Genomic DNA, 23659 nt, shown 5'->3' with positions numbered 1-23659 from the left:
GGGGAGATGCAACGAAATCTGGGTGTCATGGTTCATCAGTCATCAGGTACAGCAGGCGGTGAAGAAGGCAAATGGTATGTTGGTCTTCATAGCTAGGGGATTTGAGTATAGGAGCAGGGAGGTCTTACTGCAGTTGTACAGGGCCTTAGTGAGGCCTCACCTGGAATATTGTGTTCAGTTTTGGTCTCCTAATCTGAGGAAGGACATTCTTGCTATTGAGGGAGTGCAGCGAAGGTTCACCAGACTGATTCCAGGGATGGCTGGACTGTCATATGAGGAGAGACTGGATCAACTGGGCCTTTATTCACTGGAGTTTAGAAGGATGAGAGGGGATCTCATAGACGGGACTGGACTGGACACGTTAGATGCGGAAAGAATGTTCCCAATGTTGGGGAAGTCCAGAACCAGGGGACATAGTCTTAGGATATGGGGTAGGCCATTTAGGACCGAGATGAGGAGAAACTTCTTCACTCAGAGTTGTTAACCAATGGAATTCCCTGCCGCAGAGAGTTGTTGATGCCAGTTCATTGGATATATTCAAGAGGGAATTAGATATGGCCCTTACGGCTAAGGGGATCAAGGGGTATGGAGAGAAAGCAGGAAAGGGGTACTAAGGGAATGATCATCCATGATCTTATTGAATGGCAGTGCAGGCTCGAAGGGCCGAATGGCCTACTCCTGCACTTATTTTCTATGTTTCTATGTTGGTATGAAAGCTTTAAAAGACTGTGAGCTTGTTTTCTTAGAAAAGAAAAGATTTTAAGGTAATCCAATTCAAGTTTATGAGATTATGAAGGGGATTGGCAGAACTGATTTAAGCGAAGTTTCACTGTGGTGAAGTATTCAACTATTGGGGCACATGTATGAAGAATTTAGCAGTAAGAATGGAAATCTGTCAGAACCTTTTTCTCAAAAGGTGAGAGAGTTGCAAAAATAAGGGGGTTGAAATTGTCCCTTTTTGCGATGCCCATTAGCGTCTCCAGGTTGTTGCCCGGTTGCGCTATTGGCTCCTGCACAATTGCCCGGGAGTTTGCGGAGGTGCTGCCACGGCAGTGCCGCGCCTTGGGCTATTGTGCGACCAGTGATGATGCCGACCCCTTTCCGCCCCGCGGCGGATATTGCCCTGCGCCGCACTGGGCTGGCACGTGTGGGTGTCAGCGCCAGCCTTGCGGGTTGCGAACCGGACCGACATCCGCCCGCGGGGCGGAGGTTAAAGGGGAGGTCGCGAGCGCTCCGTGCCACCACGTTGGCGGTTTTGCTGACTCACCGGTTGGCCCAAATTCTTGCCCCCTTGCATGGTCCAGGCCGCCATCGTGCAGGCCGGCACTCCGTTTTGGTGCTGGGCTGCAGCCCCAGTACCACGCTAGTGGAGACCATCAGAGGCCATGCAGAGTGCGCAGCGGCCCCCCGTCCCCTTTAAGCGAAGGGGAGGGGCATTATAATGCATCAGCGCTATGCGGAGCTGCGCTGCTGATCGGGCCTCATTAGCGCTGCCGGACCCGCCTCAGCGAGATTGCGCGCCACTTCCTCGGAGGAGCAGTAAGGCCAATTCCACGGCCACTGCGGGATTTCCGCGCCGGGTGCAGGAAGTACCGCCCCGGACGCACGAAGTAACGCCCTGGACGCAGGAAGTACTTCCCCGAGCTCAGGAAGTACTGCCTTGGGCGCAGGAAGTACAGCCCTGAGCTCAGGAAGTACTGCCTTGGGCGCAGGAAGTACCGCCCCGGGCACAGGAAGTACCGCCTCGAGCGCAGGAAGTACCGCCTCGGTCGCATGATGTACCGCCCTGGGCGCAGGAAATACTGCCTCGGGCGCAGGAAGTACCTCCCCGGGCACAGGAAGTACCGCCCCGGGCGCAGGAAGTACTGCCCCTGGCACAGGAAGTACTGCTCCGAGCACAGGAAATACTGGCCGAGCACAGGAAATACCACCCCAAGCGCAGGAAGTACCGCCCCGAGCAGTTTACTGCTCCAATCAGGGCACAGGGCAAGTTCTCCCCCAAAGTTTCCAGGGAAGCCAGTCAAGGTTAAGTTGGAAGCCAAGAGCCATATTGCAGATCACCAGCTGGGTTGGAGATCAAAAGAGCAGAAAACATAAATGAAGAAATAGTGTTTCGGTGATGCCAACTTTGGGATTTAAAAAAGGTAAAGATTGCAGGAGGTAGGAAAGAGCAAATGTGGTAAGTGATTCCTCAGTTTTGAGAAAAGAATGAGTTGGAAATTATAGATTGAGTCTTAATTTCAACATAGTGGGAATGTAGGCAGTAGACAGTGTGTAAAATTGCTATATTGGGAGCTTAGGAAGAACAAAAGAGGAAGCTACATGGTTGACGTGAGAGAGAAAACTGCATTGCTTGGAGGCTGTGTTGATAGAGAGGAGATGGGGTGTTCTATACGAGTTGGCAGAAATAAAAAAACTAGAAATGTCAGTGGATGAAGAAAACCTAAGGGTGGAGTCATCAAAGGTAAGAGATGGCGGCTCTGTTGGTTAGACATGTGAGAGACTGTGAAGAACTTAAAGAAACATTTCTACCATTGCCCTATCAAGGAGTATGGTGGAGATTGAATCATTGCACAGCAAGAGGACTGGAGGTTGTGTGCACGAGGACATGTGATTTGATGGATTCATCAGCAAACGATTGGAACTGGCTGGTAATTATAGGGATTACTGAACTGTAAAAAGAACAGAGTGGGATACAAGACAGAATGCTAGGTAAACTCCTGAATTCATGGAATAGAGCCATTAATCATTAATCGCAACATATATAGAGCAATTTGAGAGGAACCTAGATAGCCATAAGCATGGATGGGAGGCCATATGAAAGAAAAAGACTTGCATTTATATAGCACCTTTCACAACCACCAGATTTCCCAAAGCACTTTACAGCCAATGAAGTACTTTTTGAAGTGTAGTCATTGTTGTAATGTAGGAAACACAGCAGCCAATTGGTGCTCAGCAAGCTCCCACATAACAGCAATGACCAGCTATTCTGATTTTTTGTTATGTTGATTGAGGGATGAATTTTGGCCACGACACCAGGGATAACTTCCCCGCTCTTCTTTGAAATAGTGCCATGGGATCTTTTGCATCCACCTGAGAAAGTACACAGTGCCTCAGTTTAACATCTCACCAGAAGACAACTCTGGAGTGCCAGCCTAGAGTTTTGTGTTCAAGTTGCTGGAGTTGGTCTTGAACCCACCACCTTCTGACAGAGGCAAGAATGCTACCTACTGAGCCACTGGCTAACATATGCTGGTAGGTTGCATCCTGGCAGAGGCTTCAGAGACTCCTAACACAATGCTAGATGATTAATAGACATATAACATAGTCAACAAGATCACCAGTGGAACTGCCATGCCAAAAACTATATTGGTGATCATGGACTGGGTCAGCACTTGCAAAGTGATGGATCATTTGGGAGCTAACGGAGAGAGGTAGCAGAGAATTGAACAAGAGAATTAGCTGTGTTTCTGGAGAGAAAAGGCATTGAGGGATCTTAGAGACCAATAGGTCGGGTCGATCCCTAAATAAGGGACTGGTTCGTTGGGCCATGTGTTTTACTGTTACTACAAATTCTGAAATTCATATGTATTGAAAGAAAATAAGTTGAAAGAATTGTTCATGTATTACTATTTTATGGCAACAGATGGGGGTGTTGCTCATCTCTTTCTATAAGATTCATAGAATCACAGAATCATAGAATCATAGAATCACACAATCATAGAAGTTTACAGCACGGAAGGAGGCCATTTCGGCCCATCATGTCCGCGCCGGCCAACAAGAGGCTATCCAGCCTAATCCCACTTTCCAGCTCTAGGTCCGCAGCCCTGTAGGTTACGACACTTCAAATGCATATCCAAGTACTTTTTAAATGTGATGAGGGTTTCTGCCTCTACCACCTGTTCAGGTAGTGGGTTCCAGACCCCCACCGCCCTCTGGGTGAAGAAATTTCCCCTCAAATCCCCTCTAAACCTTCTATCAATTACTTTAAATTTATGCCCCTGGTTGTTCACCCCTCTGCTAAGGGAAATAGGTCCTTCCTATCCACTCTATCTAGGCCCCTTATAATGTTATACACCTCACTGAGGTCACCCCTCAGTCTCCTCTGTTCCAATGAAAACAAATCCAGCCTATCTAATCTGTCCGCACAGCTTAGATTCTCCACTCCCGGCAACATCCTCGTAAATCTCCTCTGTACCCTCTCCAGTGCAATCACCTCCTTCATTGAAAAGATTGCAAAGAAAAACCTAGACAATCTAAAACAAAGACAGAATCTAATAGAAGCACACAGTAGGTATATCGGCATGTGAAAAGAAGAAAAACAGGTTCATGTTTTGGATGGGATCCTCTGTCAGATCCTCCATTAAAAAAAAAAATTATTTAAATGAAGTAAATGGTTAGAAAAGTGCTTCTTGAGGCATCGGAATCATATAAAGCAGATGAGGTTAATTATGAATTTTTCAGAGCCATAACATTAGCTGCGTGACTTGTGACATGAATTTAGTTTTCAGAATTATACAGTTGGTGGTAGTTTTACAACAAGGGGTCCATGTATCAGTCCTCTTCACCAGAAGAACAAGTTGAGGCAGAGTCATAAAATATGGTTCAATGTAAAATATTGTTATTGCTTCAATGGCTTATGGCTTGAAGTTGTCAAAATTACATATGAAATCATCATTACCTCATTGCATCTCTCGCCAATGGTTGTATCAAGTTTAGTCGTGAAGTGATTCTAGGAAAGCTTTGGTAACAGTGAGTCTGCTCGAGCATGGGCAGGTCCAACAGGGATCGCTGCTTATTCCTTCACATGCTTATCGTAGGGATTTGCACAATCTAAAAGAATTTAGCCTGAGAATCTGGGAACAATTTCCCACAAGCATTCCATTTCTTTGGGTTTTCGAGTCCACTCACGAACCACAAGAATGTTGCATTCAGATTTAAAACAAAATGGTTAGCAGCCAAGTTGTTACACCGCCCATGCTGCACACTATCCTTGAAAAATCTTTGATTAGCAATTATGCATCCTCTGCTTTTTTTAATGTTTTGTGTTATGACCAGCAGGTCAGTGCTGTACCTGAAGATCTGGCGATCACCCGGACATGATCTCAAAACTGTTGTTAAAGAGGGAAGGTTTGATGACTGTCTGTTTGTGCTCTCCATGTAGCCTTTATGTCCAAACTCCTCATCATTAAGGACCCATGGAACATCACTGTAGCAGTGGGAAAAACAGCCACCATGGACTGCACCATTCAGGGATACCCCCGGCCGAATGTCATGTGGTACAAAAACAACAAGCCTTTAAACGACACCAGGGAACACAAACGTGATGGCAACAGACATGTTCTAATATTATGGTGAGATAACCATTTTACACTTTCATTTAAAGTGCAGTAGTTACAAAATTAACAGAAGTTTCCTGTTATATTCATTTGTTTGATCACAGAATACGTTGTCACAGATTAATGTGGGGTATTACACTTTGGTAGGAAGAATAGAGAGGTCACTTATTACTTGGAGGGTGCGAGTCTGGGTGAGGTAGAGGAACAAAGGGATCTCGGAGTACAAATACACAAATCACTAAAAGTTGCGGCACAGTTTAGCAAGGCCATAAAAAGCAAACCAAGCACGAGGGTATATTTCTAGAATTGAAAAGTAGGGAAGTTATGCTAAACCTGCATCGAACCTTGGTTAGACCACACTTAGAGTACTGTGTACAGTTCTGGTCACCATGTTATAAAAAGGATGTAGAGGCATTGGAGAGGGTGCCAAAACGATTTACAAGGATGATACCAGAAATGCAAGGATATACATTCTTGAAAAAAGAAGGCTGAGGTGACTGTATAGAGGTCTTTAAAATGATGAAAGGTTTTGATAGAGTGGATACAGAGAGAATGGGCTCAAGTTTCGGCCTGAGTTGCTCCTATTTTTAATTAGAAATTGCAATTCTCGGCATTTAGTTTGTTCCAGTTCTAGTGAGTTAGAATAGTTCCATTTTAGAACAGATTTCTTTTTCAAAAGGGAGCGTGTCCAGCCACTTACGCCTGTTTTGCAAGTTTGGGCAGTGAAAACTTACTCCAAACTAACTTAGAATGGAGTAAAAGTAGATTTTTGGATGCTCAGAAAAACCTTGCCTACACTTATAAATCAGGCGTAGGGAATGAGAGATGTGGGGGGGGGGGGGGGGGGTGGGGTGTCGGGCAGAGGTAAGTTTACAAACATTAAACACTTCACTTTTACAAATAAAGAGCCATCATCAATAATAAATGAAAATAAATCAATAAATAAACCAAAAAAAAAATTTAAAAATTAAAAATAAAAAAAATAATAAAAAATCAATCAATAAATAAAAATGTAAGTTTCTACTCACCAACTGCAGCACCGGGAGCCCTCCAATAGTGTGTTGGGACAGTGCCGCCCCCCAGTGTCTCTCTCTGTCAGTGTTTCTCTCTCTGTCAGTGTCTCTCTGTGTTTCTGACAGCGAGGGGTGGGGGGGGAAAGATGGTGGAGGGGGGGAAGAGGGGAGGGAGGCAGGGAGAGGAGGAGGGGGAGGGAGAGGAGGGGTGGAGGGAGGGAGAGGAGGGGGAGAGGAGGAGGGGGAGGGGAGGGAGGGAGAGGAAGGGAGAGGAGGAGGGATGGAGAGGGAGGGAGAGGAGGGGGAGGGGAGGGATAGGGAGGGGGGAAGAGGAGAGGGGGGGAAGAGGAGGAGGGGGAGGAGAGGGAGGGAGAGGAGGAGGGATGGAGAGGGAGGGAGAGGAGGGGAGGGGAGGGATAGGGAGGGGGGAAGAGGAGAGGGGGGGAAGAGGAGAGGGGGGAAGAGGAGAGGGGGGGAAGAGGAGGAGGGGGAGGAGAGGGAGGGAGAGGAGGAGGGATGGAGAGGAGAGGGAGGGGAGGGATAGGGAGGGGGGAAGAGGAGAGGGGGGGAAGAGGAGAGGGGGGGGAAGAGGAGGAGGGGGAGGAGAGGGAGGGAGAGGAGGAGAGGGGGGGGAAGAGGAGGAGGGGGAGGAGAGGGAGGGAGAGGAGGAGGGATGGAGAGGGAGGGAGAGGAGGGGAGGGGAGGGATAGGGAGGGGGGAAGAGGAGAGGGGGGGAAGAGGAGAGGGGGGGAAGAGGAGGAGGGGGAGGAGAGGGAGGGAGAGGAGGAGGGATGGAGAGGGAGGGAGAGGAGAGGGAGGGGATGGATAGGGAGGGGAGAAGAGGAGGAGGGGGAGGAGAGGGAGGGAGAGGAGGAGGGATGGAGAGGGAGGGAGAGGAGAGGGAGGGGATGGATAGGGAGGGGAGAAGAGGAGAGGGGGGAGGGAGGGAGAGGAGGAGGGATGGAGAGTGAGGGAGAGGAGGGGAGGGGAGGGATAGGGAGGGGGGAAGAGGAGAGGGGGGGAAGAGGAGAGGGGGGAAGAGGAGAGGGGGAGGAGAGGAGGAGGGATGGAGAGGGAGGGAGAGGAGGGGGAGGGGAGGGATAGGGAGGGGGGAAGAGGAGAGGGGGGGGGAAGAGGGAGACTGAACGGGCCCTGACGACGACGACGGCGCCTGGCCATGCCGAAGACTTTGGGCGGGGCCCGCCCCCAGCAAGATGCCGGGCGGGCAGGCCCCGCCGAGGACGTGGAGAGAGGGAGGGAGGGTGGGAGAGGAGGGGGGAGGAGGGGGAACGGCTGAACAGGGGGAAGGGGCGCGGGAGCTGAACGGAAGGCCCGAGTCCGTTCTTCGCCGCCCCAGTGAGCCCATTCGGCCAGGGCTAGGGGCGGCGTGCTTCGGGCCCCTCGACACAGCCTCGGGGCCCGAATCACAAAGTAAGTTTTCGGAGCCCTTTTTAGATCAGAAAGTCAGCACACCTTATGGAAGTGCGCCGTTCTTACAGAGGGCGGAAACGTGGGCGCAATGTTTCCACTTGTGGGGAAGTACATACCTAGAGGCTGTCAATATAAGATACTCACCAAGAAATCCAATAGGGAATTCCGAAAAAACCTCTTTAGAGAGGAGTGAGAATATGGAACTCACTGTCACAGGGAATGGTTGAAGTGAATAGTATCAATGCATTTAAGGGGAGGCTGGACAAGCATGTGTGAGAGAAGGGAATAGAGGGTTATGCTGATAGATTTAGATGGGGAAAGACGGGAGGAGGCTGGAATGGAGCATAAATGGCATGGACTGGTTGGGCCGAATGTCCTGTTTCTGTGCCGTATATCCGATGTAATCCTTTTGTCGTACCGCCTTTGAAACTGACCGCAACTTTGAGATTTGACGCATGCGTATGCGGAAATCGCGATGTTGCGGTCTGTCAAGGACAGCTCCTAAACTGGCTTCCCTCCCCCCACAAAACGGGCAATCGGGGAATTCTCGTAAATCATTGAAACTGACGAAAACTTCGGCTCTTCCACAGTAAGGACGTTGTTAAATTCCCCGCTATGAGTTAGACCCAAAGGGATTACGTATAACTGGGGTTTTAACAGCGTATTGACTGCTAAACATAGAAACATAGAAACATAGAAAATAGGTGCAGGAGTAGGCATTCGGCCCTTCGAGCCTGCACCACCATTCAATATGATCATGGCTGATCATGCAACTTCAGTACCCCATTCCTGCTTTCTCTCCATACCCCTTGATCCCTTTAACTGTAAGGGCCACATCTAACTCCCTTTTGAATATATCTAATGAACCGGTCCCAACAACTTTCTGCAATAGAGAATTCCACAGGTTCACAATTCTCTGAGTGAAGAAGTTTCTCCTCATCTCGGTCCTAAATGGCTTACCCCTTATCCTAAGACTGTGTCCCCTGGTTCTGGACTTCCCCAACATCGAGAACATTCTTCCTGCATCTAACCTATCTAATCCCGTCAGAATTTTACATGTTTCGATGAGATCCCCTCTCATTCTTCTAAATTCCAGTGAATATTAGCCTAGTCGATCCAGACTTTGTTCATATGTCAGTCCTGCCATCCCGGGAGTCAGTCTGGTGAACCTTCGCTGCACTCCCTCAATAGGCAGAATGTCCTTCCTCAGATTAGGAGACCAAAACTGAACACAATATTCAAGCTGTGGCCTCACCAAGGCCCTGTACAACTGCAGTATGACCTCCCTGCTCCTATACTCAAATCCTCTCGCTATGAAGGCCAACATACCATTTGCCTTCTTCACCGCCTGCTGTACCTGCATGCAAACTTTCAATGTCTGATGTACCATGACACCCAGGTCTTGTTGCACCTCCCCTTTTCCTAAACTGTCACCATTCAGATAATATTCTGCCTTCCTGTTTTGGCCACCAAAGTAGATAACCTCACAATTATCTACATTATACTGCATCTGCCATACATTTGCCCACTCACCTAACCTGTCCAAGTCACCCTGCAACCTCTTAGCATCCTCCTCACAGTTCACACTGCCATCCAGTTTAGTGTCATCTGCAAACTTGGAGATATTACACTCAATTCCTTTATCTAAATCATTAATGTATATTGTAAATAGCCGGGGTCCCAGCACTGAACCTTGCGGTACCCCACTGGTCACTGCCTGCCATTCTGAAAAGGACCCGTTTATTCCTACTCTTTGCTTCCTGTCTGTCAACCAGTTCTCTATCCACGGCAATACATTACCCCCAATACCATGTGCTTTAATTTTGCACACTAATCTCTTGTGCAATGTTAAGGGCCTGGAAAACGAATTATAATTTTGAGCAGTGTGAAATTTTAATAAAAAAATAAAATTTTAAGAAACTTTTCAAAAAAAAATTGAATCTTTTGTAAAGTTTGCAGAAATTTATTCAGGTTTGCCTTTCCCCCTGTAAGAAACCCAATCTTTCTTTTGCTCTCTCTAACTATGTTAAAAAATTAGGATTGACCAACTTACCCACTTCCTTGTTTGCTGTCTGTGAGAATTCTGCCTTGTGATTGGCTGCTTGGACAGCCTGTTGACGTCACAGCCACTCTAACAGGGGGATCCCCAAAGTTCTGTTGAATTGAATTGAAGGTCGGAAACCCCGAAGTTTCTCACCCAGGGGATTGCAAGATCCCTGTGCGGAGCGTACTTCAGGGCCAGCACCGAATGTCTTCGCTTCGCTGCTCACTGCGAATTCAGGGCCCATGAATTCTGAACCATTTTCTACACTCACTGTGCTCATGCTTGACAACTGAATAGCATTATAAAAACTCCTATTGTCACAGCACAGGTAGGTATGTGTAGTTATAATGTGAGGTATGTAGAGAGGACAAACTCATCATCATCATCATCATAGGTAGTCCCTCGGAATCAAGGAAGACTTGCTTCCACTCCAAAAATGAGTCCTTAGGTGGCTGAACAATCCAATACGAGAACCACAGTCCCTGTCACAGGTGGGGCAAATAGTTGTTGAGGGAAGGGGAGGGTGGAGTGGGTGAGGGAAGTGGATTTGAGTATGGGAGCAGGGAGGTCTTACTGCAGTTGTACAGGGCCTTAGTGAGGCCTCACCTGGAATATTGTGTTCAGTTTTGGTCTCCTAATCTGAGGGAGGACGTTCTTGCTATTGAGGGAGTGCAGCGAAGGTTCACCAGACTGATTCCAGGACTGTCATATGAGGAGAGACTGGATCGACTGGGCCTTTATTCACTGGAGTTTAGAAGGATGAGAGGGGATCTCATAGAAACGTATAAGATTCTGACGGGACTGGACAGGTTAGATGCGGGAAGAATGTTCCCGATGTTGGGGAAGTCCAGAACCAGGGGACATAGTCTTAGGATAAGTGGTACGCCATTTAGGACTGAGATGAGGAGAAACTTCTTCACTCAGAGTTGTTAACCTGTGGAATTCCCTGCCGCAGAGAGTTATTAATGCCAGTTCATTTTATATATTCAAGAGGGAGTTAGATATGGCCCTTATGGCTAAGGGGATCAAGGGGTATGGAGAGAAAGCAGGAAAGGGGTACTGAGGGAATAATCATATTGAATGGTGGTGCAGGGTCAAAGGGCCAAATGGCCTACTCCTGCACCTATTTTCTATGTTCCTATGTTTCTAACCTTTGAAGGATACACTTTTTTTTGCATAATTTCTAGTGTACACCAGATTTTGCTTTGGAACATCTGGATGCCGATGGATATGCAAATATTTGACTTCTGAACCTGCAATTGGTTCACTCCACTAGACAATAGTGACATGTGTACAGAGTTCTGTTCCTGTGTGCTTGGATGGGCCAAAGTTGAGTTCCGACCAGTGCTGGGGATCTTCTCAAGTGATCCAGCTCTGCAAAGCTGAGGTTCAATTGATCAAAGATGCAATATATTCCGTTTTGATGACCGCAGCCAAAACAGAAGTCTGAGAGCTGAGCTGCAGATATTTAATGACAGCTTTGCCCGAGTTTATTGGAAACTGGTCTCCCAACAAGTGAACAAAAACGTCTGAAGTGAGCGAACAAATTGGAGCCATGCCAAAGCAAAATACTGCGGATGCTGGAAATCTGAAATAAAAACAGGAAGTGCCGGAAATACTCAGCAGGTCGGGCAGCATCTGTGGAGTGAGAGACAGAGTTAACGTTTCAAGTTGGTGACCCTTCATCAGAACGGGAAAAAGTTAGCGATGTAACAGGTTTTTAAGCAAGCGCAGGGGCAGGGAGAGGGGGGAGGGGAGGAAAGAACAAAAGGGAAGGTCTGTGATAGGGCGGAAGGCAGGAGAGATTAGAGAGACAAAAGGGATGATGGTGCAAGGCAAAAGGAGATGGTAATGGGACAAATTAAGAAGCCAAATTGGAGCCTGGTCCTTGCTCACGCAGAGTACAGAAACCCTATTTATATTCTGACCTGGATTGATTTCCAGCAACATTCATTCACCCTGGTACTACTGATAACGTTCAGTATTGGAAACATTAAAGAACATTGCAGGATATGAACCTTTACAATCTACTTTGACAGAGTGAATGGTAGTGTGGTGATAATATGTCATCGATGATACATGAATGCTGGTGCTGCTCAGAGCTTGCTGATAATAGAGGCCAACCGGGACGGTGAATTCTGTCTTTTACCAGAATGATGTGGGCATGCAAACTTCACTCTGGCACTGAAACTCTTAACAGAGTTGCTCAAGAAAGGGAATCCTGGTTCTAAGATTGAAGCCTTACGGGTTCCTTCTGGCGTTGTCTTTTACAGGAACGTGTCTTTGGAAGATGAAGGCTTGTACCACTGTGAAGGAAAGAATGAGAATGAACTAGTAACATCGCAGGCAGCATACCTACTTCCTGCTGGTAAAACTAACTCAGTGGAATAGAGTACTTAAAATATAACACAAAAATTAATAATCAGACCTGAAAAATGCTGTGATTTACATCATTTGGTATTCCAAACTTGTAATGCTGTGTCACTTGGGCTCAACTACTGAATTCTGGCTCTCCCTGCTAGTTGATCTAACTGTCAAGTTGTTGGGAATTCTGAAGAACTACTGGATATCATTGGCTGTCACTTTCAATTTATGGATGTTCACTATTAGAAACATAGAAACATAGAAAATAGGTGCAGGAGTGGGCCATTCGGCCCTTTGAGCCTGCACCGCCATTCAATGAGTTCATGGCTGAACATGCAACTTCAGTACCCCATTCCTGCTTTCTCGCCATACCCCTTGATCCCTCTAGTAGTAAGGACTACATCTAACTCCTTTTGAATATATTTAGTGAATTGGCCTCAACAACTTACTGTGGTAGAGAATTCCACAGGTTCACCACTCTCTAGGTGAAGAAGTTTCTCCTCATCTCGATCCTAAATGGCTTACCCCTTATCCTTAGACTGTGACCCCTGGTTCTGGACTTCCCCAACATTGGGAACATTCTTCCTGCATCTAACCTGTCTAAACGCATCAGAATTTTAAACGTTTCTATGAGATCCCCTCTCATTCTTCTGAACTCCAGTGAATACAAGCCCAGTTGATCCAGTCTTTCATGATATGTCAGTCCAGCCATCCCGGGAATCAGTCTGGTGAACCTTCGCTGCACTCCCTCAATAGCAAGAATGTCCTTCCTCAAGTTAGGAGACCAAAACTGTACACAGTACTCCAGGTGTGGTCTCACCAAGGCCCTGTACAACTGCAGTACGACCTCATTGCCCCTGTACTCAAATCCCCTCGCTATGAAGGCCAACATGCCATTTGCTTTCTTAACCGCCTGCTGTACCTGCATGCCAACCTTCAATGACTGATGTACCATGACACCCAGGTCTCGTTGCACCTCCACTTTTCCTAATCTGTCACCATTCAGATAATAGTCTGTCTCTCTTTTTACCACCAAAGTGGATAACCTCACATTTATCCACATTATACTTCATCTGCCATACATTTGCCCACTCACCTAACCTATCCAAGTCACTCTGCAGCCTCATAGCATCCTCCTCGCAGCTCACACTGCCACCCAACTTAGTGTCATCTGCAAATTTGGAGATACTACATTTAATCTCCAAGTCTAAATCGTTAATGTATAATGTAAACAGCTGGGGCCCCAGCACAGAACCTTGCGGCACCCCACTAGTCACTGCCTGCCATTCTGAAAAGTACCCATTTACTCCTACTCTTTGCTTCCTGTCTGCCAACCAGTTCTCAATCCACGTCAGCACACTACCCCCAATCCCATGTGCTTTAACTTTGCACATTAATCTCTTGTGTGGGATCTTGTCAAAAGCCTTCTGAAAGTCCAAATACACCACATCAATTGGTTCTCCCTTGTCCACTCTACTGGAAACATCCTCAAAAAATTCCAGAAGATTTGTCAAGCATGATTTCCCTTTCACAAATCCATGCTGACTTGGACCTATCATGTCACCTCTTTCCAAATGCGCTGCTATGACATCCTTAATAATTGATTCCATCATTTTACCCACGATCGATGTCAGGCTGACCGGTCTATAATTCCCTGTTTTCTCTCTCCCTCCTTTTTTAAAGTTACATTGGCTACCCTCCACTCCATAGGAACTGATCCAGAGTCTATGGAATGTTGGAAAATGACTGTCAATGCACCCGCTATTTCCAAGGCCACATCCTTAAGTAATCTGGGATGCAGTCCATCAGGCCCTGGGGATTTATCGGCCTTCAATCCCATCAACTTCCCCAACACAATTTCCCGACTAATAAGGATTTTCCTCAGTTCTTCCTTCTTACTAGACCCTCTGACCCCTTTTATATCCGAAAGGTTGTTTGTGTCCTCCTTAGTGAATACCGAACCAAAGTACTTGTTCAATTGGTCTGCCATTTCTTTGTTCCCCATTATGTCTTTCCCTGATTCTGACTGCAGGGGACCTACGTTTGTCTTTACTAACCTTTTTCTCTTTACATAGCTATAGAAGATTTTGCAGTCCATCTTAATGTTCCCTGCAAGCTTCCTACCGTACTCTATTTTCCCTGTCCTAATCAAACCCTTTGTCCTCCTCTGCTGAGTTCTAAATTTCTCCCAGTCCCCAGGTTCACTGCTATTTCTGGCCAATTTGTACGCCACTTCCTTGGCTTTAATACTATCCCTGATTTCCCTTGATAGCCACGATTGAGCCACCATCCTTTTTTATTTTTACGCCAGACAGGGATGTACAATTGTTGTAGTTCATCCATGCGGTCTCTAAATGTCTGCCATTGCCCATCCACTGTCAACCCGTCAAGTATCATTCGCCAATCTATCCGAGCCAATTCACGCCTCATATCTTCAAAGTTACCCTTCTTTAAGTTCTGGACCATGGTCTCGGAATTAACTGTTTCATTCTCTATCCTAATGTAGAATTCCACCATATTATGGTCACTCTTCCCCAAGGGGCCTCGCACAACAAGATTGCTAATTAATCCTCTCTCATTACACAATACCCAGTCTAAGATGGCCTCCCCCCGAGTTGGTTCCTCGACTTATTGGTCTAGAAAACCATCCCTTATGCACTCCAGGAAATCCTCCTCCACCGTATTGCTTCCAGTTTGGTTAGCCCAATCTATATGCATATTAAAGTCACCCATGATAACTGCTGTATCTTTATTGCATGCACCCCTAATTTCCTGTTTGATGCCCTCCCCAACATCACTACTACTGTTTGGAGGTCTGTACACAACTCCCACTAATGGTTTTTGCCCTTTGGTGTTCTGCAGTTCTACCCATGTAGATTCTGCATTATCTAAGCTAATGTCCTTCCTAACTATTGCATTAATCGCCTCTTTAACCAGCAATGCTACCCCACCTCCTTTTCCTTTTATTCTATCCATCCTGAATGTTGAATACCCCTGGATGTTGAGTTCCCAGCCTTGATCATCCTGGAGCCACGTCTCTGTAATCCCAATCACATCATATCTGTTAACATCTATTTACACAGTTAATTCATCCACCTTATTACGGATTCTCCTTGCATTAAGACACAAAGCCTTCAGGCTTGTTTTTTAACACCCTTTGTCCTTTTAGAATTCTGATGTAGTGTGGTATTGATTGGTAGTTGTGCAAATATGACGTCTGACCTGATATTGGGGCTCGCCATTTTGCAGGCACCAGGGTGGCTGCCTAAAATAGGTGTTAGGCTCCTTGCAGATGCAAATGAGCAGCTTAATGCCTGTTTTAAGGCCCCTCTGACAAATTCAGCTGCCCTGATGGAGCAAGCTTACCCTGCTCATGTTTTCCCAGTGTGGTTGCAGCCTGTTGTGTTCCTAACACAGATGAGACTGCACACAGGTTGGTTAAAGTAACAGTGACTTCAGTCTTTATTAAGACATTCCAGAGTGAGGAACAGGCTTATATACAGTACTCCCACGGGATGCTGGGATTCCATGGGACTTCAGGGGATGCGCTTCCTGGTGGCAGAACATGGGAGTGCATGCTTTACAGATACACAACATCACTCCCCCCCAAGTCAAAGTGAAAACTATTTACAAGGTGAGGCAGTCGGGAGCCTTTCTTTCCCTGGTGGACCGCCTCGGTACAAATGTCTGTTCTGGTGTGTTGGCTGTGCCCTCGCTGGGCTGGCGTGTTGTTAGCCCTGCAGGGCTGCTGGGTGAGCCTGGCCTTGCTGTGGGCTGTTGGGCGTGATGGGTTCGATTTCCTGGTCCGGCGTGGTGTCGTTGATCCCTTGGGTGTGTGTTGTCGGCTCGAAAAAGATGCTGTCTGCTGTGGGTTGTTCAGGGCAGTCTGTGAACCGCAGCCTCGTTTGGTCCAGGTGCTTTCTGCAAATTTGTCCATTGTCTAGTTTATTCCCTTTTTTAGCTATCACCGTGCCTGTGATCCACTTGGGACCATGTCCATAGTTTAGCACATACACAGGGTCATTCAGATCAATTTCCTGTGACACAGTAGCCCGACCATCGTTTACATTTTGTTGCTGCCGCCTGCTCTCTACCTGATCATGCAGGTTGGGATGAGCCAGCGAGAGTCTGGTTTTAAGTGTCCTTTTCATGAGTAGCTCAGCTGGGGGCACCCCTGTGAGCGAGTGGGGTCTCGTGCAGTAGCTGAGCAGTACTCGGGACAGGCGGGTTTGGAGTGAGCCTTCTGTGACTCGTTTAAGGCTCTGTTTGATTGTTTGTACTGCCTGCTCTGCCTGTCCATTGGAGGCTGGTTTAAACGGGGCCGAGGTGACATGTTTGATCCCATTGCGTGTCATGAATTCTTTAATTTCAGCACTGGTGAAACATGGCTCGTTGTCATTGACCATGGGTGGCAAACATGGTCCTCAGGCTTTCAATGGTGGTGGTGGCGGTGCTTCCCGACATTATTTCACATTCAATCCATTTTGAAAAAGCATTTACCATCACCAGGAATATTTTACCGAGAAACGGGCCCACATAGTCGACATGGATCCTCGACCATGGTCTGGAGGGCCAGGACCACAAACTTAGTGATGCCTCTCTGGGTGCGTTGCTCAACTGAGCACATACGCTGCATTGCCTTACACAGGACTCTAAGTCAGAGTCGATACCAGACCACCACACGTGAGATCTGACTATCGCTTTCATCATTACTATCCCCGGGTGTGTGCTGTGGAGATCCGAGATGAACGTCTCCCTGCCCTTTTTGGGTAGCACTACACGGTTACCCCACAACAGGCAGTCTATCTGAATGGACAGCTCATCCTTTCGCCACTGGAACGGCTTGATTAGCTCTTGCATTTCAACGGGGATGCTGGCCCAGCTCCCATGCAGTACACAGTTTTTTACTAGGGAGAGCAGAGGATCTTGGCTGGTCCAAGTCCTAATCTGATGGGCCGTGACAGGTGATTCATCATTTTCAAACACTTCCATGACCATCAACAGATCTGCGGGCTGCGCCACCATCAACAAGTTTGCAGGCTGCACCATTTCCACCCCCGTGGTGGGCAATGGTAGCCGACTGAGAGCATCTGCACAGTTCTCGGTGCTTGGCCTGTGCTGGATGGTATAGTTATACGCTGATAGCGCGAGTGCCCAACTTTGTATGCGGGCTGAGGAATTAGTATTTATCTTCTTGTTTTCAGCGAACAGGGATATGAGGGGCTTCTGATCGGTTTCCAGCTCAAATTTGAGGCCAAACAGGTACTGATGCATTTTCTTTACCCCGAACACACACGCTAATGCCATTTTCTCAATCATGCTGTAGGCCCTCTCGGCCTTAGACATGGTCCTGGAAACATAGTCGACAGGTTGCAACTTCCCCGCAATGTTAGCTTGTTGTAATACACACCCGACTTCATTCGACGACGCAGCACATGCTAGCACAAGTCTTTTACACGGGTTATGCAATACAAGCATAAAATGGAGCATAAAATGTTTCTGGCTTTCTCAAAAGCAATTACTTGGTTTTTTCCCCCATACCCAGTTCTCACCTTTATGCAATAACACATGTAGGGGCTCTAAGAGGGTGCTTAACCCCGGTAGGAAGTAACCAAAATAGTTGAGGAGTCCCAGGAACGACCGCCGCTCCGTGATGTTCTGTGGCCTGGGTGTGTTCCTAATAGCCGCTGTCTTGGTGTCTGTGGGCCCAATGCCATCCGCCGCGAACTTTCTCCCCAAAAACTCCACTTCTGTTGCCATGAAGATGCATTTCGACCTCTTCAGCCGTAGCCCTACGCGATCCAGTCGCTGGAGGACCTCCTCCAGGTTTTGTAGGTGCTCGATGGTATCCTGACCCATGACCAATATGTCGTCCTGAAAAACCACTGTGCGTAGTACCAACTTGAGTAGGCTCTCCATGTTTCTCTGGAAGATCGCTGCAGACAGTTGGTGAGAGGGGAGCGACCTATCAAAAGCCCAGCGGGAGATCGAGAGCCAGCGGCAGTTGGTGAGAGGGGAGCGACCTATCAAAAGCCCAGCGGGAGATCGAGAGCCAGCGGCAGTTGGTGAGAGGGGAGCGACCTATCAAAAGCCCAGCGGGAGATCGAGAGCCAGCGGCAGTTGGTGAGAGGGGAGCGACCTATCAAAAGCATACCGGTGCAGCTACAGCGGGAGAGAAAGCAAAATAGAAATAGAAAGTAATCAAAAAGTGACGTCACAGCCAATGTGGTAAGTGATTGGCTGGTGATTGGTGAGTAGCTTTTCTTTTCTTTTTTATATCAGTAAGTGAACTGCAGCATTGTTATTACCAATTTAAGGGTATCTAAGGTTAAGACATGGCAGGAGAGCTCGGTCACGTGATATGCTCCTCCTGTACCATGTGGGAACTCGGGGACACTTCCGGTGTCCCTGGGCGCTACGTGTGTGGGAAGTGTATCCGCCTCGAGCTCTTGACAGTCCGCGTTGCGGAATTGGAGCTGAGGGTGGATTCACTCTGGAGCATCCACGATGCTGAGAATGACGTGAGTATCACGTGTAGTGAGTTGGTCTTACCGCAGGAGAAGGGTCCACAGCCAGATAGGGAATGGAAGACCAGCAGGAAGAGCAGTGCAAGAAAGATAGTGCAGGGGTCCCCTGTGGTCATCCCCCTGCAAAACAGATACACTGCTTTGGGTACTGTTGGGGAGGATGACTCATCAGGGGAGGGCAGCAGCAGCCAAGTTCATGGCACCGTAGGTGCCTCTGCTGCAAAGGAGGGCAGGAAAAAGAGTGGGAGCGCCATAGTGATAGGGGATTCGATGGTGAGGGGAATAGATAGGCGTTTCTGCGGACGCAACCGAGACTCCAGGATGGTATGTTGCCTCCCTGGTGCAAGGGTCAAGGATGTCTCGGAGCGGGTGCAGGACATTCTGAAATGGGAAGGAGAACAGCCAGTTGTCGTGGTGCACATTGGTACCAACGACATAGGTAAAAAAAGGGATGAGGTCCTACGAAAAGAATTTAAGGAGCTAGGAGCTAAATTAAAAAGTAGGACCTCAAAAGTAGTAATCTCGGGATTGCTACCAGTGCCACGTGCTAGTCAGAGTAGGAATCGCAGGATAGCGCAGATGAATACATGGCTTGAGCAGTGGTGCAGCAGGGAGGGATTCAAATTCTTGGGGCATTGGAACCGGTTCTGGGGGAGGTGGGACCAGTACAAACCGGACGGTCTGCACCTGGGCAGGTCCGGAACCAATGTCCTAGGGGGAGTGTTTGCTAGTGCTGTTGGGGAGGAGTTAAACTAATATTGCAGGGGGATGGGAACCTATGCAGGGAGACAGAGGGAGACAAAAATGAGGCAAAAGCAAAAGACAGAAAGGAGATGAGGAAAAGTGGAGGGCAGAGAAACCCAAGGCAAAGAACAAAAAGGGCCACTGTACAGCAAAATTCTAGAAGGACAAAGGGTGTTAAAAAAGCAAGCCTGAAGGCTTTGTGTCTTAATGCAAGGAGTATCCGCAATAAGGTGGATGAATTAACTGTGCAAATAGATGTTAACAAATATGATGTGATTGGGATTACGGAGACGTGGCTCCAGGATGATCAGGGCTGGGAACTCAACATCCAGGGGTATTCAACATTCAGGAAGGATAGAATAAAAGGAAAAGGAGGTGGGGTAGCATTGCTGGTTAAAGAGGAGATTAATGCAATAGTTAGGAAAGACATTAGCTTGGATGATGTGGAATCTATATGGGTAGAGCTGCAGAACACTAAAGGGCAAAAATCGTTAGTGGGAGTTGTGTACAGACCTCCAAACAGTAGTAGTGATGTTGGGGAGGGCATCAAACAGGAAATTAGGAGTGCATGCAATAAAGGTGCAGCAGTTATAATGGGTGACTTTAATATGCACATAGATTGGGCCAGCCAAACTGGAAGCAATATGGTGGAGGAGGATTTCCTGGAATGCATAAGGGATGGTTTTCTAGACCAATATGTCGAGGAACCAACTAGGGGGGAGGCCATCTTAGACTGGGTGTTGTGTAATGAGAGAGGATTAATTAGCAATCTCATTGTGCGAGGCCCCTTGGGGAAGAGTGACCATAATATGGTGGAATTCTGCATTAGGATGGAGAATGAAACAGTTAATTCAGAGACCATGGTCCAGAACTTAAAGAAGGGTAACTTTGAAGGTATGAGGCATGAATTGGCTAAGATAGATTGGCTAATGATACTTAAGGGGTTGACTGTGGATGGGCAATAGCAGACATTTAGAGACCGCATGGATGAATTACAACAATTGTACATTCCTGTCTGGCGTAAAAATAAAAAAGGGAAGGTGGCTCAACCGTGGCTACCTAGGGAAATCAGGAATAGTATTAAAGCCAAGGAAATGGCATACAAATTGGCCAGAAATAGCAGCGAACCTGGGGACTGGGAGAAATTTAGAACTCAGCAGAGGAGGACAAAGGGTTTGATTAGGGCAGGGAAAATGGAGTACGAGAAGAAGCTTGCAGGGAACATTAAGGCGGATTGCAAAAGTTTCTATAGGTATGTAAAGAGAAAAAGGTTAGTATAGACAAACGTAGGTCCCCTGCAGTCAGAATCAGGGGAAGTCATAACGGGGAACAAAGAAATGGCAGACCAATTGAAAAAGTACTTTGGTTCAGTATTCACTAAGGAGGACACAAACAACCTTCCGGATATAAAAGTGGTCAGAGGGTCTATTAAGGAGGAGGAACTGAGGGAAATCTTTATTAGTCGGGAAATTGTGTTGGGGAAATTGATGGGATTGAAGGCCGATAAATCCCCAGGGCCTGATGGACTGCATCCCAGAGTACTTAAGGAGGTGGCCTTGGAAATAGCGGATGCATTGACAGTCATTTTCCAACATTCCATTGACTCTGGATCAGTTCCTATCGAGTGGAGGGTAGCCAATGTAACCCCACTTTTTAAAAAAGGAGGGAGAGAGAAAGCAGGGAATTATAGACCGGTCTGCCTGACCTCAGTAGTGGGTAAAATGATGGAATCAATTATTAAGGATGTCATAGCAGCGCATTTGGAAAATGGTGACATGATAGGTCCAAGTCAGCATGGATTTGTGAAAGGGAGATCATGCTTGACAAATCTTCTGGAATTTTTTGAGGATGTTTCCAATAAAGTGGACAAAGGAGTACCAGTTGATGTGGTATATTTGGACTTTCAGAAGGCTTTCGACAAGGTCCCACACAGGAGATTAATGTGCAAAGTTAAAGCACATGGGATTGGGGGTAGTGTGCTGACGTGGATTGAGAATTGGTTGTCAGACAGGAAGCAAAGAGTAGGAGTAAATGGGTACTTTTCGGAATGGCAGGCAGTGACTAGTGGGGTACCGCAGGGTTCTGTGCTGGGGCCCCAGCTGTTTACATTGTACATTAATGATTTAGACGAGGGGATTAAATGTAGTATCTCCAAATTTGCGGATGACACTAAGTTGGGTGGCAGTGTGAGCTGCGAGGAGGATGCTATGAGGCTACAGAGTGACTTGGATAGGTTAGGTGAGTGGGCAAATGCGTGGCAGATGAAGTATAATGTGGATAAATGTGAGGTTATCCACTTTGGTGGTAAAAACAGAGAGACAGACTATTATCTGAATGGTGACAGATTAGGAAAAATGGAAGGTGCAACGAGACCTGGGTGTCATGGTACATCAGTCATTGAAGGTTGGCATGCAGGTACAGCAGGCGGTTAAGAAAGCAAATGGCATGTTGGCCTTCATAGCGAGGGGATTTGAGTACAGGGGCAGGGAGGTGTTGCTACAGTTGTACAGGGCCTTGGTGAGGCCACACCTGGAGTATTGTGTACAGTTTTGGTCTCCTAACTTGAGGAAGGACATTCTTGCTATTGAGGGAGTGCAGCGAAGATTCACCAGACTGATTCCCGGGATGGCGGGACTGACCTATCAAGAAAGACTGGATCAACTGGGCTTGTATTCACTGGAGTTCAGAAGAGTGAGAGGGGACCTCATAGAAACGTTTAAAATTCTGACGGGTTTGGACAGGTTGGATGCAGGAAGAATGTTCCCAATGTTGGGGAAGTCCAGAACCAGGGGTCACAGTCTAAGGATAAGGGGTAAGCCATTTAGGATCGAGATAAGGAGAAACTTCTTCACCCAGAGAGTGGTGAACCTGTGGAATTCTCTACCACAGGAAGTAGTTGAGGCCAATTCACTAAATATATTCAAAAGGGAGTTAGATGAAGTCCTTACTACTCGGGGGATCAAGGGGTATGGCGTGAAAGCAGGAAGTGGGTACTGAAGTTTCATGTTCAGCCATGAACTCATTGAATGGCGGTGCAGGCTAGAAGGGCTGAATGGCCTGCTCCTGCACCTATTTTCTATGTTTCTATGTTTCTAGACCGAATTCCAAATGGGCATCTGTTGTAGATGAACAGTCCCTTGTGCGTGTTGATGCAGGTGAGGCCCTTTGAAGACACCTCCAGCTCCTGCGTCATGTGGGCCGAAGTCAGGTCGAGCTTGGTGAACATCTTGCCTCCTGCCAGCGTCGCAAATAGGTCGTCTGCCTTGGGTAACAGGTATTGGTCCTGTAGCGAGAAACGATTAATGGTTACTTTATAATTGCCACAAACCTGATCGTGCCATCACTTTTGAGTACTGGAACAATCGGGCAGGCCCACTTGCTGAATTCCACTGGGGAGATGATGCCCTCGCGTTGCAGCCTGTCCAGCTCGATTTCCACTCTCTCCCTCATCATGTGAGGTACCGCTCGCACCTTGTGGTGAATGGGTTGTGCCTCTGGGACCAAGTGGATCTGCACCTTCACCCCAGAAAAGTTTCCAATGCCTGGCTCAAAAAGAAAGGAAATTTATTAAGAATTTGGGTACATGAGGCCTCATCGACATGTGATAGCGCTCGATGTCATCCCAGTTCCAGCAAACTTTGCCCAGCCAGCTCCTTCCAAGCAGTGTGGGGCCATCGCCCGGGACAATCCAGAGTGGTAGTTCATGCACTGTGCCCTCGTGGGTGACCTTGACCATGGCGCTGCCCAGGACAGTGATAAGCTCTTTGGTGTACGTTCTCAGTTTCGTGTGGATGGGGCTCAGAGTTGGTCTGAGTGCTTTTTGCACCACAGTCTCTCAAACTCATGATGGATTGGCTAGCGCCAGTGTACAGTTCCATGGCTACGGGTAAGCCATTCATTTTACATTTATCATTATAGGTGGACATTTCGTCGAAAATGTGTGCACCCCGTGTACTTCAGTATCTGCCTCCTCTCTCTGAGGCTCGAAATTGCTTTGATCCACTATGGACCGATCTTCCTCTGCCACGTGGTGGTTAGCAGATTTTGCAGAGCTTGCAGCTCGTTTGCAAGCTCATTGGAGGTGCCCCATTGTTCCACAGCTCTTGCAAACATACCCTTTGAAGTGGCATGAATAGGCTGAATGGAAGCCTCCACAACGCCAACAAGTTGTGAATTGCCTTGCATTCATCCTTTGTT

The sequence above is a fragment of the Pristiophorus japonicus genome, chromosome 20 (assembly GCF_044704955.1).
Source record: "Pristiophorus japonicus isolate sPriJap1 chromosome 20, sPriJap1.hap1, whole genome shotgun sequence".
Classification (NCBI taxonomy): domain Eukaryota; kingdom Metazoa; phylum Chordata; class Chondrichthyes; family Pristiophoridae; genus Pristiophorus; species Pristiophorus japonicus.
This window is presented reverse-complemented; position numbering follows the sequence as displayed.